This window comes from Heterodontus francisci, chromosome 17 (assembly GCF_036365525.1).
Source record: "Heterodontus francisci isolate sHetFra1 chromosome 17, sHetFra1.hap1, whole genome shotgun sequence".
NCBI lineage: Eukaryota > Metazoa > Chordata > Chondrichthyes > Heterodontiformes > Heterodontidae > Heterodontus > Heterodontus francisci.
Window position 1 is genome coordinate 35,991,026 of NC_090387.1, and position 13,018 is coordinate 36,004,043.

The window sequence follows — 13,018 nt, forward strand, 5'->3', positions numbered from 1 at the left end:
ATCCACTCAATTGTCCTTCTTTGCAAAATGTTTTTCATGCAAGGTTCAGCAATGAATCTGAATTCTCCTTTTAGTTGAAAGGAAGTGATGCTATTTCTTCAAACAAAAAAAGCAAGAACAATGCAAATGATGGAAACAGATAGTTGGTCAATTTCTTTTGGGAACCTGAAAACCGGTTAGCGAGTGCCACTTGCTTGGGGGATTCCTGCACTGTTTGTGTTTTCTCCCTATCCTGTCTCATGGTCACCTATTCCCTCACCTCCAGCAGTTTCTGTAGCTGTGGGGTCACCACATCCTGGAACGTACATTCGAGGAAGCTCTCAACTCCCGGGCATACTGCAGTGACTCCTGACTCTCCTCAAGTTCTGATACTTGGAGCTTGAACTTGAGCAACTGGCGGCACTTCCTGCATATGTGATTATCCAGGACACACGAACAGCATGTGCAGGCAATGCGTCCCAGCTGGTCTTCCATTGTAGTCAATCCACTGACCTCTAAATCACTGATACTGTGACCACTAAAACACTTGACAGGCGCTGAACTCTAAAAATCGAAGAAACCATGTGTTACATTTATTCCACAAGCAATACGTATGTACTACTATTTTGTTTGTGAGATAAATTTAACATCAGACGAGTTTCCCTCCTAAAATGTCAATCTCCTTCAGTGTGACGTCATGAAAAGGTTTAAACCGAAGGATGAGAAATTTAAATTTGAGATGTTGGGAGATCGGAAGCCGATGTAGACCAGCGAGGACAGTGGTGATGGTTAACTGGGATGCCAATCAAGTGGGCTACTTTGTCTTGGATGGTGTTGAGCTGCTCCCATCCAGGCAAGTGGGGTATGTCTGGTGATATCAAGCTCATTTCTAACACAAGCAAATCTAGGGAAGGTCTGGCTTTTTGGCTACTTGTTCTGATGAGGAAATAAAGACTGCACATCAATCTGAAAACTATATCCTCACTTATTTTGTGAAATTCAGTTTATTTTTCCATTAATGAGCATTGTCAAAACTTTTTATTCCATTATGTAAGTAGATCCTTGTTATTATAGTTGGCGAGATGTTATTGGAACTTCCACCTCCCTGCAGTCATTCACTCCAGCTCTTAAGGCAGTGATTTTTATCACAGTGTGCTTCCATTTGTAAACCACTTCTGAAGTGCTCTGATTAGCAGTTCATTCTGTAATTCACAGTAGCTTATGATACTTTTTGTTGTAAGATACCTATTGCATCTCATTGTCTGTTGAATCTCATTTGTTAGCAAATTAACTAAAATAAACATTTTGCAAAAAGTAGCTAAATGTATTTGACTGGCAATCATCAGCTTAAATCCTGATTTGTACTCACTCTGCTAGTGCCTGCCATGTACTCAAGTGAGGTGTAATTATATATATCAAAAATATTTACAGATCATGTAACACAGTTGTTACTGCAATGACCTCACATACCAATTACAACCTTACATACCAATTAAAATAAAATGTTTCCTCAAAGGTAATTGACAGTGAGGAAGCTCATTTTTAAACCAGTCTGAATCTTCATCTTTTACTAAGTCTCCATTTTAACATCCACTACAGTATGTAGATCTTTATTATATATACAGATTCCCACTCTCTGTAGATTTTTACTGTCTAAACAGATTAGCACTGTCTATACAAATTTCTTTTGTGTATGGAGCTGTGTACCTCTATACAGATTTCCACTATGTACTGTTTGCATCTAAGGCTGCGACTGCATGCAGAAATAACTGAAAACATTTTGCAATCATGGTAATGCAAATCACTGTTTATATCTTACCCTTCCTTGGATTGATTGTTCATTGAATTCCATGTTTTGTGATTTTCCCTATTCAACCTTACAGTTGCTCCCCCCCACCCCCCCCCCACCACCAGATTAAAATTTCTCTGTTCAAGGCTCGTTCTATGTTTTACTTTTATTCATTACAAGCAGGACCTCAAACTTAAGAGGTCTAATGGGACTTTAATGATGAATTCCTTTTGCTTTTCTTGTGACCAAAAAGTTGTGTATTTGAGTGCTGACTGTACTTTGGTTGTATCCACCCACCTAAATTATATTCTTAAGTTTTCAGTTGCCTTGATCGATGGGGAGTTGCAGAGAAACAAAATGTTTCTGCCTTACTAAAGTGCCATCTTCAATCCAAATACCAAAGTGACAGCACTTGAGGAACTCCACCCTCCAGAATAGGATTTGTCTTGGCAAGGGGAATTTGAAGAGGAAAATGCAAGGCCAATTTAAAATAAAATAAAATTGATCATTCTTTTAGTATTTTACTAATTTCTACATTCTGATGGATTAAGCAGCTTTGATTTACAAGACTAGTTGTAACATTTTATTAATAGTTTTATTTTGTTTTTCTCTTCTTATCTTCATGAGGTGGGAATTTGCTACTTCAGATTGGATAGACAACAAATGAATCAGTCCCTAACTTCTGGCAGATGTACTAACCTGTTCTTGAAGCTAACAAACCTGTTGGCTATGTTGCTATGGGCCATGATCAGCAAAGATTCATTTTCTCTAAACTGAAACATTCCACTTCCATAAGTCACCTCACTAAAAATGACATGGCATTTTAGAACTAATAGAGCACACCATCTATGTAATGTGGAGACTGTTGTGATATTGCTTTAACTGTTTGAGTACTAGTTAACATACCGTTGAATATGTAAATTGTTACGACCAGGTGAGAAAGGGGTCTAGGGCTCCCCTCTCAGCCTTTTCCTGGTTTGTCCATAGCATGGTTTAACTTTTAAACCACAGTGTTTTTAGCTTCCCCTCAGTGAGTCCTTGCTCACTGCTCTCTAATTGTGATTGCAAAGAAATCAACCAGACAGGTTTTCTCAGATTTAAACAAGAAAGGTGTAAGTTTATTAACCTTAAAACTCTAACTCAGTTAAAACTACTAAAAATACGTGACGCAACCACGCTAGCACGCATACACGATAAAAGCACATGCAAATAGAGACAGAGGAGGAGAAATAATTACAGGGGGGAAGGTTTGAAGTAGTAGATGGAAATTCAGTTGCTGGTTTTGAGTTGGATGTAGAGTCTTTGATTGAAGTTAAGTTATGCCGTTCTCATTAGGGTCCAGTGCACACTTTCAAACTTGTTTCGCTGGTCTTCTGTCTTGAGGCTTAAGTTACTTCTGTGGGTCCTTGGAACTTTGCGAGAGAGAGAGAGATTTAGAGAGAGGGAGTGCTCTCTTCTTGAAGTTCAATTGCAATCTCTTCCAAACTGTTCTGTGAGCACAATTCAAAAAGATCCAGGTTGGCCAGCAGATTAGTCATATGACGAGCTCCTTGTTTGGCGCAGCCTCACCTACGAGGTTTGTGGATTCCACCAAGCTAAGTGGGGGGGGGGCGTGAAATGCTGGCTTCGACACATTCAATGTCTCTTGATCATCACTATTGACAAAGCCCATCTGGCTAATTGAATCAGGGAGTACTCGCATTGTCTCTACATGCAACTGTCTTTTAGAATGCACATGTGCAGCCATGTTCTCAGCCACTGTTCTGTGGTCTTTTTAAACAAGTTATTTCAATGTCCAGTACCAGTTCAAAAGTAATGTTCCATATGGCGAAATTAATATGTCTCATTTTGGCAGGTGTGGTTTTTGTCACAAAGTAGTTTAGTATACATGCAAGCCAAAATATGATATCACAATTGGAGCAGTGTTAGTCAACAGTCAGCACGTGTATCTTAGAGCTCCCCTGTAATTCTGTTATTTTGTAATAAAGAATCCTTCATTCAACTTACCATTCATCCTCAGAGTGTTTGGTGCATTTGTGTTGAGAACTCAATAACAGCGGAACACAACAGGGTAGCAGTGATGCAGAGGAACTCGGTGTTCGACGTGGATCACAACAGTGACATCGAGGACAACAGTTTCTCCCGTGGAAAGCCATAAACACTGCAGATTGCTGAAGGAAGCAGCAGCGGCACAACATAGGGTTAGATTTGAAGACCATCCTCAAAAATCAGTACTCCAGGAGAGTGTGAGTAAATGAAGGGGGTAGTTTATTCGAACAGTAGCCAGCAAGAAAAGCAGAATCAGGTTCAAAAAAACAAAAGAGAGGCTGTACTGCAAAGCCATTATGTGTCGTGGTTTTCCCATCAAAAGAGGTTCATGGGCTGAGTCTCCCCCAGCAAAGGCTGAAAGCCCATGCTGTAGCCATAAAATTCAGTATGTGGCAGAGGTCCAACACTGCAGGCACAGCAGGCCTGCATTGGTTTGTCCTTCAAGGAAAGCTATTAAAAAAAAAATAAGTAAAGGGGAAAGCTCTGGCAAGAGAATTCTTGTAAACAAGAAGTTTTGGCACCATGACCACAAAATACCCAGCGATGAACTAGAAGGTTCCAATCGAGGCGTTCCAGAAAGATCATCTTGATGAGGATAAAGGATACAACACCAACAGTCTCCTCCAGGACAGCAGGAAGTACGAAGCCATATCTGCCAACAGGCAATGCATACAAGTGCTTGGTCTGCAACGCCAAAGGTGAGGTAGTCAAGACATCTCAACAGGGCATGGTGTGGTGTGGCAAGTATGTCTCCTGCATCAGCTAAGAAGCTGTCCTGCATTGAGAGATACCTGCAAGACATGTGGTCTACAGAGAGACTGGGAAATACTGTGTGGAAAATCAGGCAGTGAAGAACCAGTCAGAAGCCACAGCTCAATAAGAAACAGACACCGCATAGTAGCAAGAATAAAAAGAGCTCACCAAATACCAGTTTAAGCACAAGCATGTCCATGAGGTAGGCAAAGACCTGGACAGCAAAGAAAGCACTAAAGTGAACAAGCTTTCCGCGCAGTGCCAGTCACACACCACGTGGATGCAATCAAACAATTGGAAGCCTTCACTACAGTCAAAATCATAAGTCCGAACAAGAGTGGCAAGCACAAGCTACGACTCAAGCTAGATACTGGGGAAAGCGCCATTTTTCCACTTTGGATACTAAAGGATATGTACCTAGCGAGGTGGGAGTCTATGTTACAGCCAACAAGACTCACTGCATATATTGGTTCACCAATCAGCTAGGTGGGAACATTAATGTTGAAGTGCAGATATGGAAATTCTGCATGGTCACCACAAGTCAATTTAGTTGACACCAATGGTCAAGCAGTAGCAGGTTTACTACAATGCAGTGAATTCTGGATCATGACAGTTCACGTGATCAGCAAAGCTAGACAATCAAGGCAAATGTGATCCCATTGAGTCTATTCAGGATTTGCAACAGAAGTACCCGGACAGATTTGACACTGTGGGCAGTTTTATCGGAGATGCTGTTCTTCATCTGAAAGACAGTGCAGTTCCCTGCATAGATCCACCACTGAAATACAGTGTCTACATAAAAAGGCAAGCTAAAAGCTGAGCTTGACACAATGGAACGACAAGGGATTATTCACCGTGTTCAGCAATGTACTGATTGATGTAGTTCTATAACTGCTGTAATCAAGTAAGGTTGTACCATCAGAGTATGTCTAGATCCTAGAAGATTGAACCGAGCACTCAAAAGATGTCCTCACAAAATTTCTACTTTGGAACAGTTAAATCCAAGGTTTGTAAGAGCCAAGTTTTTCTCGAAGTTGGACACAAAACATGAATACTGGTCAGTCCACCTTTCTGAAGATTCACAGGAACTAACAACTTTTAGAACACCATTTTGGAGGTATTCCTTTTTACAGTTACCATTTGGTCTGTCAGTAAGTCAAGACCTGTTCCAACAGCATATGGATTGCATTACTGAGAGTGTTCCTGGATGTGTTTGCATTGCAGATGACATTGCAGCCATGGGAAAGACCAAGGAAGAGCATGACAAGAATCTTCACATCTTAATGGAGACAGTCAGAAGAGAAGGTCTTGTGTTTAAAAGCAAAAAGTGTGTTTTTAATGTGAGCCACACTAACTTTTTTGGCTCAATCTACTCTGACACTGAATACATCTGGATCCAGTAAAGTTTGAGGATGTACAATCAATGCTGACTCCTCAAGACAAGGAAGATTTACAAAGATGTTTGGGTTTATTTAACTTTTTAGTACCATATATCTTGAATTTCTCTGAGAAAGCATCATCACTGCGCAAACTTCAAGAAAGATACACCATTCTTGTGGCACACAGATCATCACGCATTCGATTTGTTAAAACAGTCACTTTCTGCTGAAGCATGTTTGTAATATTATGATCCAAGGAAAGAAACTAAACTTGAGGTAGATGCTTCACAAAAGGATCTCAGAGCATGTCTATTAAAAGAAGGTAATTCAGTTTCAAAAATTTGTTCTCAAGCGAACTATTTGAACAAAAAACGAGAAACATTAACACTGGCATTTGGTATCACCAGATTTCATATATACCTATTTGGTAAATGCTTTGTTTTTTTCAAAGGTAGACAAGTGTTTATTCCAAAAACACTTCATCAGGATATCCGTACACATTAACATCAAGGTCACATGGGCTTTGAAAAGTCAAGACGACTTGCACGTGAAACAGTTTATTGGTCAGGAATCAAGAAAGACACAGAATGAGCAGTGAGGACGTGTGATGCATGCCAAGAGCATCAACCAAGACAACACAGAGAGTCACTTCATCCTCATGATGTTCCATCACATCCATGGTCAAGAATAGCCACTGACATATTTAACATCAGAGGTGATGACTTTCTACTCATCACCGACTACTTCTCCAAATTTCCATCGTTTGCCAACTGAGGGATACATTAAGCACATCGGTAGCTGTTTTTATTCTTTTTGGTTCCCCAGAGGAGATAGTGTCAGATAATGGTGCAAAGTACAGGACGTGTGCAAAGTGGGCTGTAAATCTTATTACATTATCATCACACTATCCCAGGTCTGCCAGAAAGAATGGTGCGGACAGTAAAGTCATTTCAAAATTAATCAAGACATCCAAATAGCAATGTTGCACCTATGAGCAACACCCCTATACACAGGATTACCTTCCCTGGCAGAGATCATGTTCAGAAGGCAATTAAGGACAATTCTTCCCAGTCATCACTTGATCAGATCATCAGTCCAAGACAAATTACTGGCAAGACAAGAAAAAAATGAAAATCATACATGACAAGCATGCAGGCATGGAGTTACCTCCTCTACAGATTGGACAAAAGGTCAGAGTGATCCACCTGCAAGAGAAGACATGGTTCCTGCCTAAGTGCCAAGATTTGTAATGAGCCAAAGTTATACGAGGTACCCACCCTGAATGGAGCGATGATCAGAAGGAATAGGTGTCAGCTGAGAGAGTTATCCAACAACATTATACCTGACACTCCTGTAGCATTAAGAAGACGTTCACATTCAAGTCCTAAGAATGGAGTTCAGGAAAGCGACACGTACAACATTCAAGTACAAGCTAATTGTCAATTCAAACCTATGAGTCAAGAGAAAAGAATTGACAATTGCAGATCTCAGCAAAGTTTCACAGTTACAAGATCACATTGAGTCTGCTGACCACCTGAGACACTTGATTAATGACTGAGAGTCAACACGTGTAATTATTGTTCACAATTATCCTATTTCATTATGTACACAGCTTATAATTTATGATATTTCCATTCAAGGAAAGGGGGATATTGTGATATTGCTTTAACTGCTTGAGAACTAGTTAACACACTGTTGAATATGTAAATAGTTTGGTATACATCATCACAGGAAGTGATGCAAGCCAACATGTAATATATAACAGTTGGAGAAGTGTTAGTCAACAGTCAGCATGTGTATCTTAGAGCTGTCCTGCAATTCTGTTATTTTGTAATAAAGAGCCCTTCATTCAACTTGTCATTCATCCTGAGAGTGTTTGGTACATTTGTGTTGGGAATTCAATAACACAACAGAGACCAAGCACCAGCCACCACTTTGAAGTGAGCACTTTAAATTGGGTGTTTCATTTGAAAATCTACAATGGACAGGTAGTCTAATTGGCAGGATGTGACTAATGGCGTGCCAAAGAGATCTGTGTTTGTGTCACAACTATTCATTATATTTATTAACGACTTGGATGATAGGATAAAAAGCCACATTTCCAAGTTTTCCAATGGCACAAAGATAGGCGGCATTGTAAGCAGTGTAGATGAAAGCATAAAATTACAACAATATTAATAGGAAAAATCTGTGACGAATAGATTTCAATGTAGGCAAGTGTGAGGTTGCCCACTTTAGACCTAAAAAGGATAGATCAGGGTTTTTTTTTAAAAGGTGACATTGTCAGCTGTGGCACCCTCACCTCTAAGTCAGAAGGTTGCATGCACAAAAATCAAGGCTGACACTCCAGTGCAGTACTGATGGAGTGTTGCACTGCCAGAGGTGCCGTCTTTTGGGTGAGACGTAAAACTGAGGCCTCTTCTGTTCTCTCAGGTTCATGTAAAGATTCAAGGCATATTTCGAAGAAGAGCAGAGGAGTTATTCCCAGTGTCATGGCCAATATTTATCCCTCACTCAACATCACAAAAAAAATTATCTGGTCATTAGCACATTGCTGTTTGTGGGAGCTTGCTTTGTGCAAATGGTCTGCTGCATTTCCTAAATTACAACAGTGACTCCACTTCATTGGTTGCAAAGCACTTTGTGACATCCGGTGGTCATGAAAGGCACTATATAAATTCAAGTCTTTTTGGTGAAAAGCTAGAAGCACTGGAAGTCCAAAGAGACTTAGGGATCCATGCACATAGATCATTTAAATGTTATAGACAGGTACAAAAAATCTAAAAGGCTAATGGAGTGCTGGCCTTTATATCTAGAGGACTGGAATACAAAGGGTTAGAAGCTATACTGCAGATATACAAAGCCCTAGTTAGACCACAGCTCATACTATGCTCAGTTCTGGTACCACCTTAGGAAGGACATATTGGCCTTGGAGGGAGTGCAGTGTAAATTCACTTTAATGACACGTGGACTCCAAGGGTTAAATTACAAGGAGAGATTACACAAACTAAGATTGTATTCTCTGGAATTTAGGAGATTGAAGGTTGATAGTTTTTAAGATATTAAGGGGAACTGAGGGTAGATGGAAACTATTTCCACTGGCTGGGGAATCTAGAGGACATAGCCCAAAAATTAAAGCCAGGCCTTTCAGGAGTGAACTTAGGAAACACTTTTACACACCAAGTGGTAGAGGTTTGGAATTCTCTCCTGCAAGTGACAGCTGATGCTGGGTCAACTTTTAATTTTAAATCTGAGATTGATAGATTTCTGTTAACCAAAGGTATTAAGGATATGGGGCAAATATGGATTTATGCAGTTAGCTCATGGATCAGCCATGATCTTATTAAATGGTGGAACAGGATTGAAAGACTAATTGGCCTATCCTGTTCTGATGTTCCTTAAACCAGCTTCCCAACTTGGAGTATCCAGACAGGTAATGAAATGTAAGTTTACTGTGAACTTCACAATATCAAACCTGGCATCAGGTAGTGAATACATTACAGGCTTTGAATTGTTTCCCATTAGATCTTCAGGTAGAAATGTAACTTTTCAGAAACCTCAAAAATATTATATTGTTTATGACAGAGTTGTATTCTCCTGCTACCTTGCCAACAACGCTAAAAATAACATCAGCCAGAGCTGTTCCTGGAATTATTGTACCTCCCTACCTTCCATTCTGGAGTCACACATCATTCATCCACCCACAGAAAAGATAGATATTGGGAAAAAAATTAAAGAACTGTTTCCTAATTTTTTTTTGGTTTAATTCGTGATAGCTGAGATTAGAAATCTACAGAAAACACCATGAAATCATAAAACTTTACAAAACAGAAACAGGTCTTTCAGTCCATCAACTTTGAAAATCCTGTGTGTTACTTCACAAATGTTGGAATGGAAAGGGTTAACTCTCATTACATTTTCCTAGTTACTAACTTTGGAATGCTGAAAGATATAATTCGACTCTCATAACACATTCATGACCTTCAGTCTTCTAATTTAATTAAATCTATTTACTGTACCAATTCCAAGTTGGAGCTCTTACTTTTTCTCAATAGAGCTTGGTCAGGTTCCATCTGTTCCATTTGCTGGGTGAGGAGACAGATCTCAGCAGTTCAGGAGCAAAGTGGAGACAATGGCAAAGTGGTAATGTCACTGGGTTAATAATCCAGAGGTTCAGGCTAATTTCATGGGGACATGGGTTTAAATCCCACCATGGCAGCTGGTGGAATTTAAATTCAATTACTAAAAGAAAATCTGAAATTGAAAGCTCGTCTCAGTAATGGTGCTATGAAACTATCATTGCTTGTCGTAAAAAACCCATCTGCTTCACTAATGTCCTTTAGGTAAGGAAATCTGCTGTCCTTACCAGGTCTGGCCTACATGTGATTCCAGACCCACAGCAATGTGGTTGACTCTTGACTGCCCTCAAAATGGCCTAGTAAGGCAATTAGGGATGGGCAACCTGTGCTGTCCTTGCCAGCAATGCCCACATCCCATGAAAGAATTAAAAAAATCTGGTGGAGTGAGTGAGATGAGGAGCTTGGAAGAACCCCAAAACCATAGCTGTTCTTAACAATAATTAAATATTTTATTATCTCTCTGATTAATGACTTCCCTAGACGCACACTTTACTTCTAATGATTGTTATCTTCAACCCACATAATAATGCATAACTGGTAAAAATTGAGCAGAATGAAAATAAGCTTAAACAAATATTTGCATTGACGTATTGCTTTCAAAATTTCAAATCTTTTGTAAAAATTATGGCACATAGATTTCCACAACAGTTTTAAATTAAAAGTGACCTCAGTAGAGATGGTAATTGTAGAAAATGTCAGTGTGAATATTTGCTGAAAGAAATTTCACCCAAAGCTAGTAAGCATTTTCTCATAAATATATGTTTTTGCTGAAATTGTGTGCCAGTCAGGTTGAAGAGTATTAGTTGTGGGGAATTGAAATTTTGATTGATTAGATACATCAATTGACCTCTCTGAAGGTAGACAAATAGCTTCCACATATGTTTCTTTGATAATGTCAGCTTGGCTCAGTTGGTAGTACAGCACCTCCATGTCAGAAGGTTCTGAGTTCAAGGTTCACTCCTGGGCTTGACCACATGATCCAGGCTGGCACTCCAGTGCACGACTGAGGCAGTGCTGCATTTGTCAAACTGAGAACTTGTCTGTTAAAAATGCCATAGTGGTATCCAAAGAACAGAAGCGAGTTCTTTGGGGGTTCTGGCAAATACTCCTTCCTCCACCAACGCAAGCAAAAAAAAAACAAATGAAGTAGCCATTCATCCTTCTGCTGTTTGTGGGATCTTGTACGCAAAATGGAGTATTTTTAAAAAATCGTTACACTTTATCGTTGGTGAAGCATTTCGAGAGTTTTCTGCAAGAAGGCGTATATAAATCCAAGCCTTTCTTTCTAAAATATAGTAGCTGATAACAGAATGGAGTCCAACAGCAGTTTGTTTTTAGTTACATAAGGGTTTAGCATAGCAGTTTCCCCCGGTGACAGATTCTCAGCTGGATGTTTTGCGTTTGTATTCTAATTGAGTCATTAACCGCGCTCATGTTGGCAATGGTCCAATTGTGTAGTTCTGTTGTATTTCTGGGTTTGATCACGAACGATTTATAGTCATGGTGCTGCGAAGAATACTTTTACAAATTTCTGCAGATTTGAATTTTTTAAAAATGCAGCACTATAATACATAATGCTGCAACATGACAAGGGCAATAACATAGGGTACAATTTATCTTAATTCGGAGACTTGGGGGTGTGCGGGGAGAAGGAAGCAAATTATTGGAATATGGAGCACATAAGGATACATTTCTATATCAGCATTACTGTCGCACTGTGAAGTTAGTCTGTAAACAGAGATTGACAGCTGGGAATAGATTGCACTGGAGAAGCAAAATAAAACCGCAGGGTCTTTTGGAGTTCAGGTTGAAAAGTGGAGCCAGGATAGGTCGGGAGCTTTGTCAGCAAAGCAGATAAAATTGGACATTTTTACAAAAAGTAATGAAGCAATTCGTTGCCCTTCTGAAAGATAATATGTGAAACTGTGTAAAGTTCAAAAACTCTTGCATGCCCTCTGATCATTACGACATCTCATATACACACAAATGTAATCGTGTCAGAAGTCTTCAAAGCGATTTAAACTCAGGAAGCGGCATGTGCGTTGTACCTGTTAAAGATTAGCGTGCAGTGCAAACACCGTATCATTTTTGGCACATATCATGATTGAGTAAATTGTGATCATATCTGATGTGAAAATTGGAATTTGGACAGGACCCGTAAAGAAAGCCAGGAAGATGCAATAAATACAGGTTAAACTCTGAATTCATTAGGAAATAGGAAGGCTTAAATTCCAATCTCTTGATGTAATAGAGTGATGACCTTGTCTTCTTCCCTCAGTGGTAGTTATAGGAAGCCTAGCTTCGTTTGAGGATTTTAATCTTCATAACTCTGAATACTGAGATTGTTAACCACCCGTGGGTGACGAGATCCCTCTTCAGCTCCACACCGCAGTGTTTATTTTAGAAGGAAACAGGCTGGTCCAATTGAGTTGAGAGCCTGGTTAACCTAGGCAGTTCCCGACAAGACTTGACACATTCCGCTGTACCTTTGGAAAGAGAGTGAAACTCGAATCATCTTATTACGGAAATACTGGGTAGATTATAAGTGAAGCACACATTCAGACGAGGGCTACAACTTCTAGATGAAGATGGCTTTCACAGATAGCAAAATGATGGGCTAGATGAGAACGGCACTGCACATTGGTGTAAATATCCTGCAATGAGATTTAAAGAGTTGCTGCACTATACCAGCACAATATTTTTCATCAACTGTGTATTCGGTAAAAGCATACATTCTGAGAGCATCGGGATATCTGACGCAACCAGACTACTGAGTATTCATCAGTTGGGCTCTAGATTGGGTTTCTAAACAGGTTACAAATAATCCCCTCCAATAAACACAGTGTGGAGCAGACTTGCTGATGCTCGGCCTGTCGTTTGCCCTTCTGTAATACAAAATATGAAGCAAGGTCAGGACACTGGAACACAAA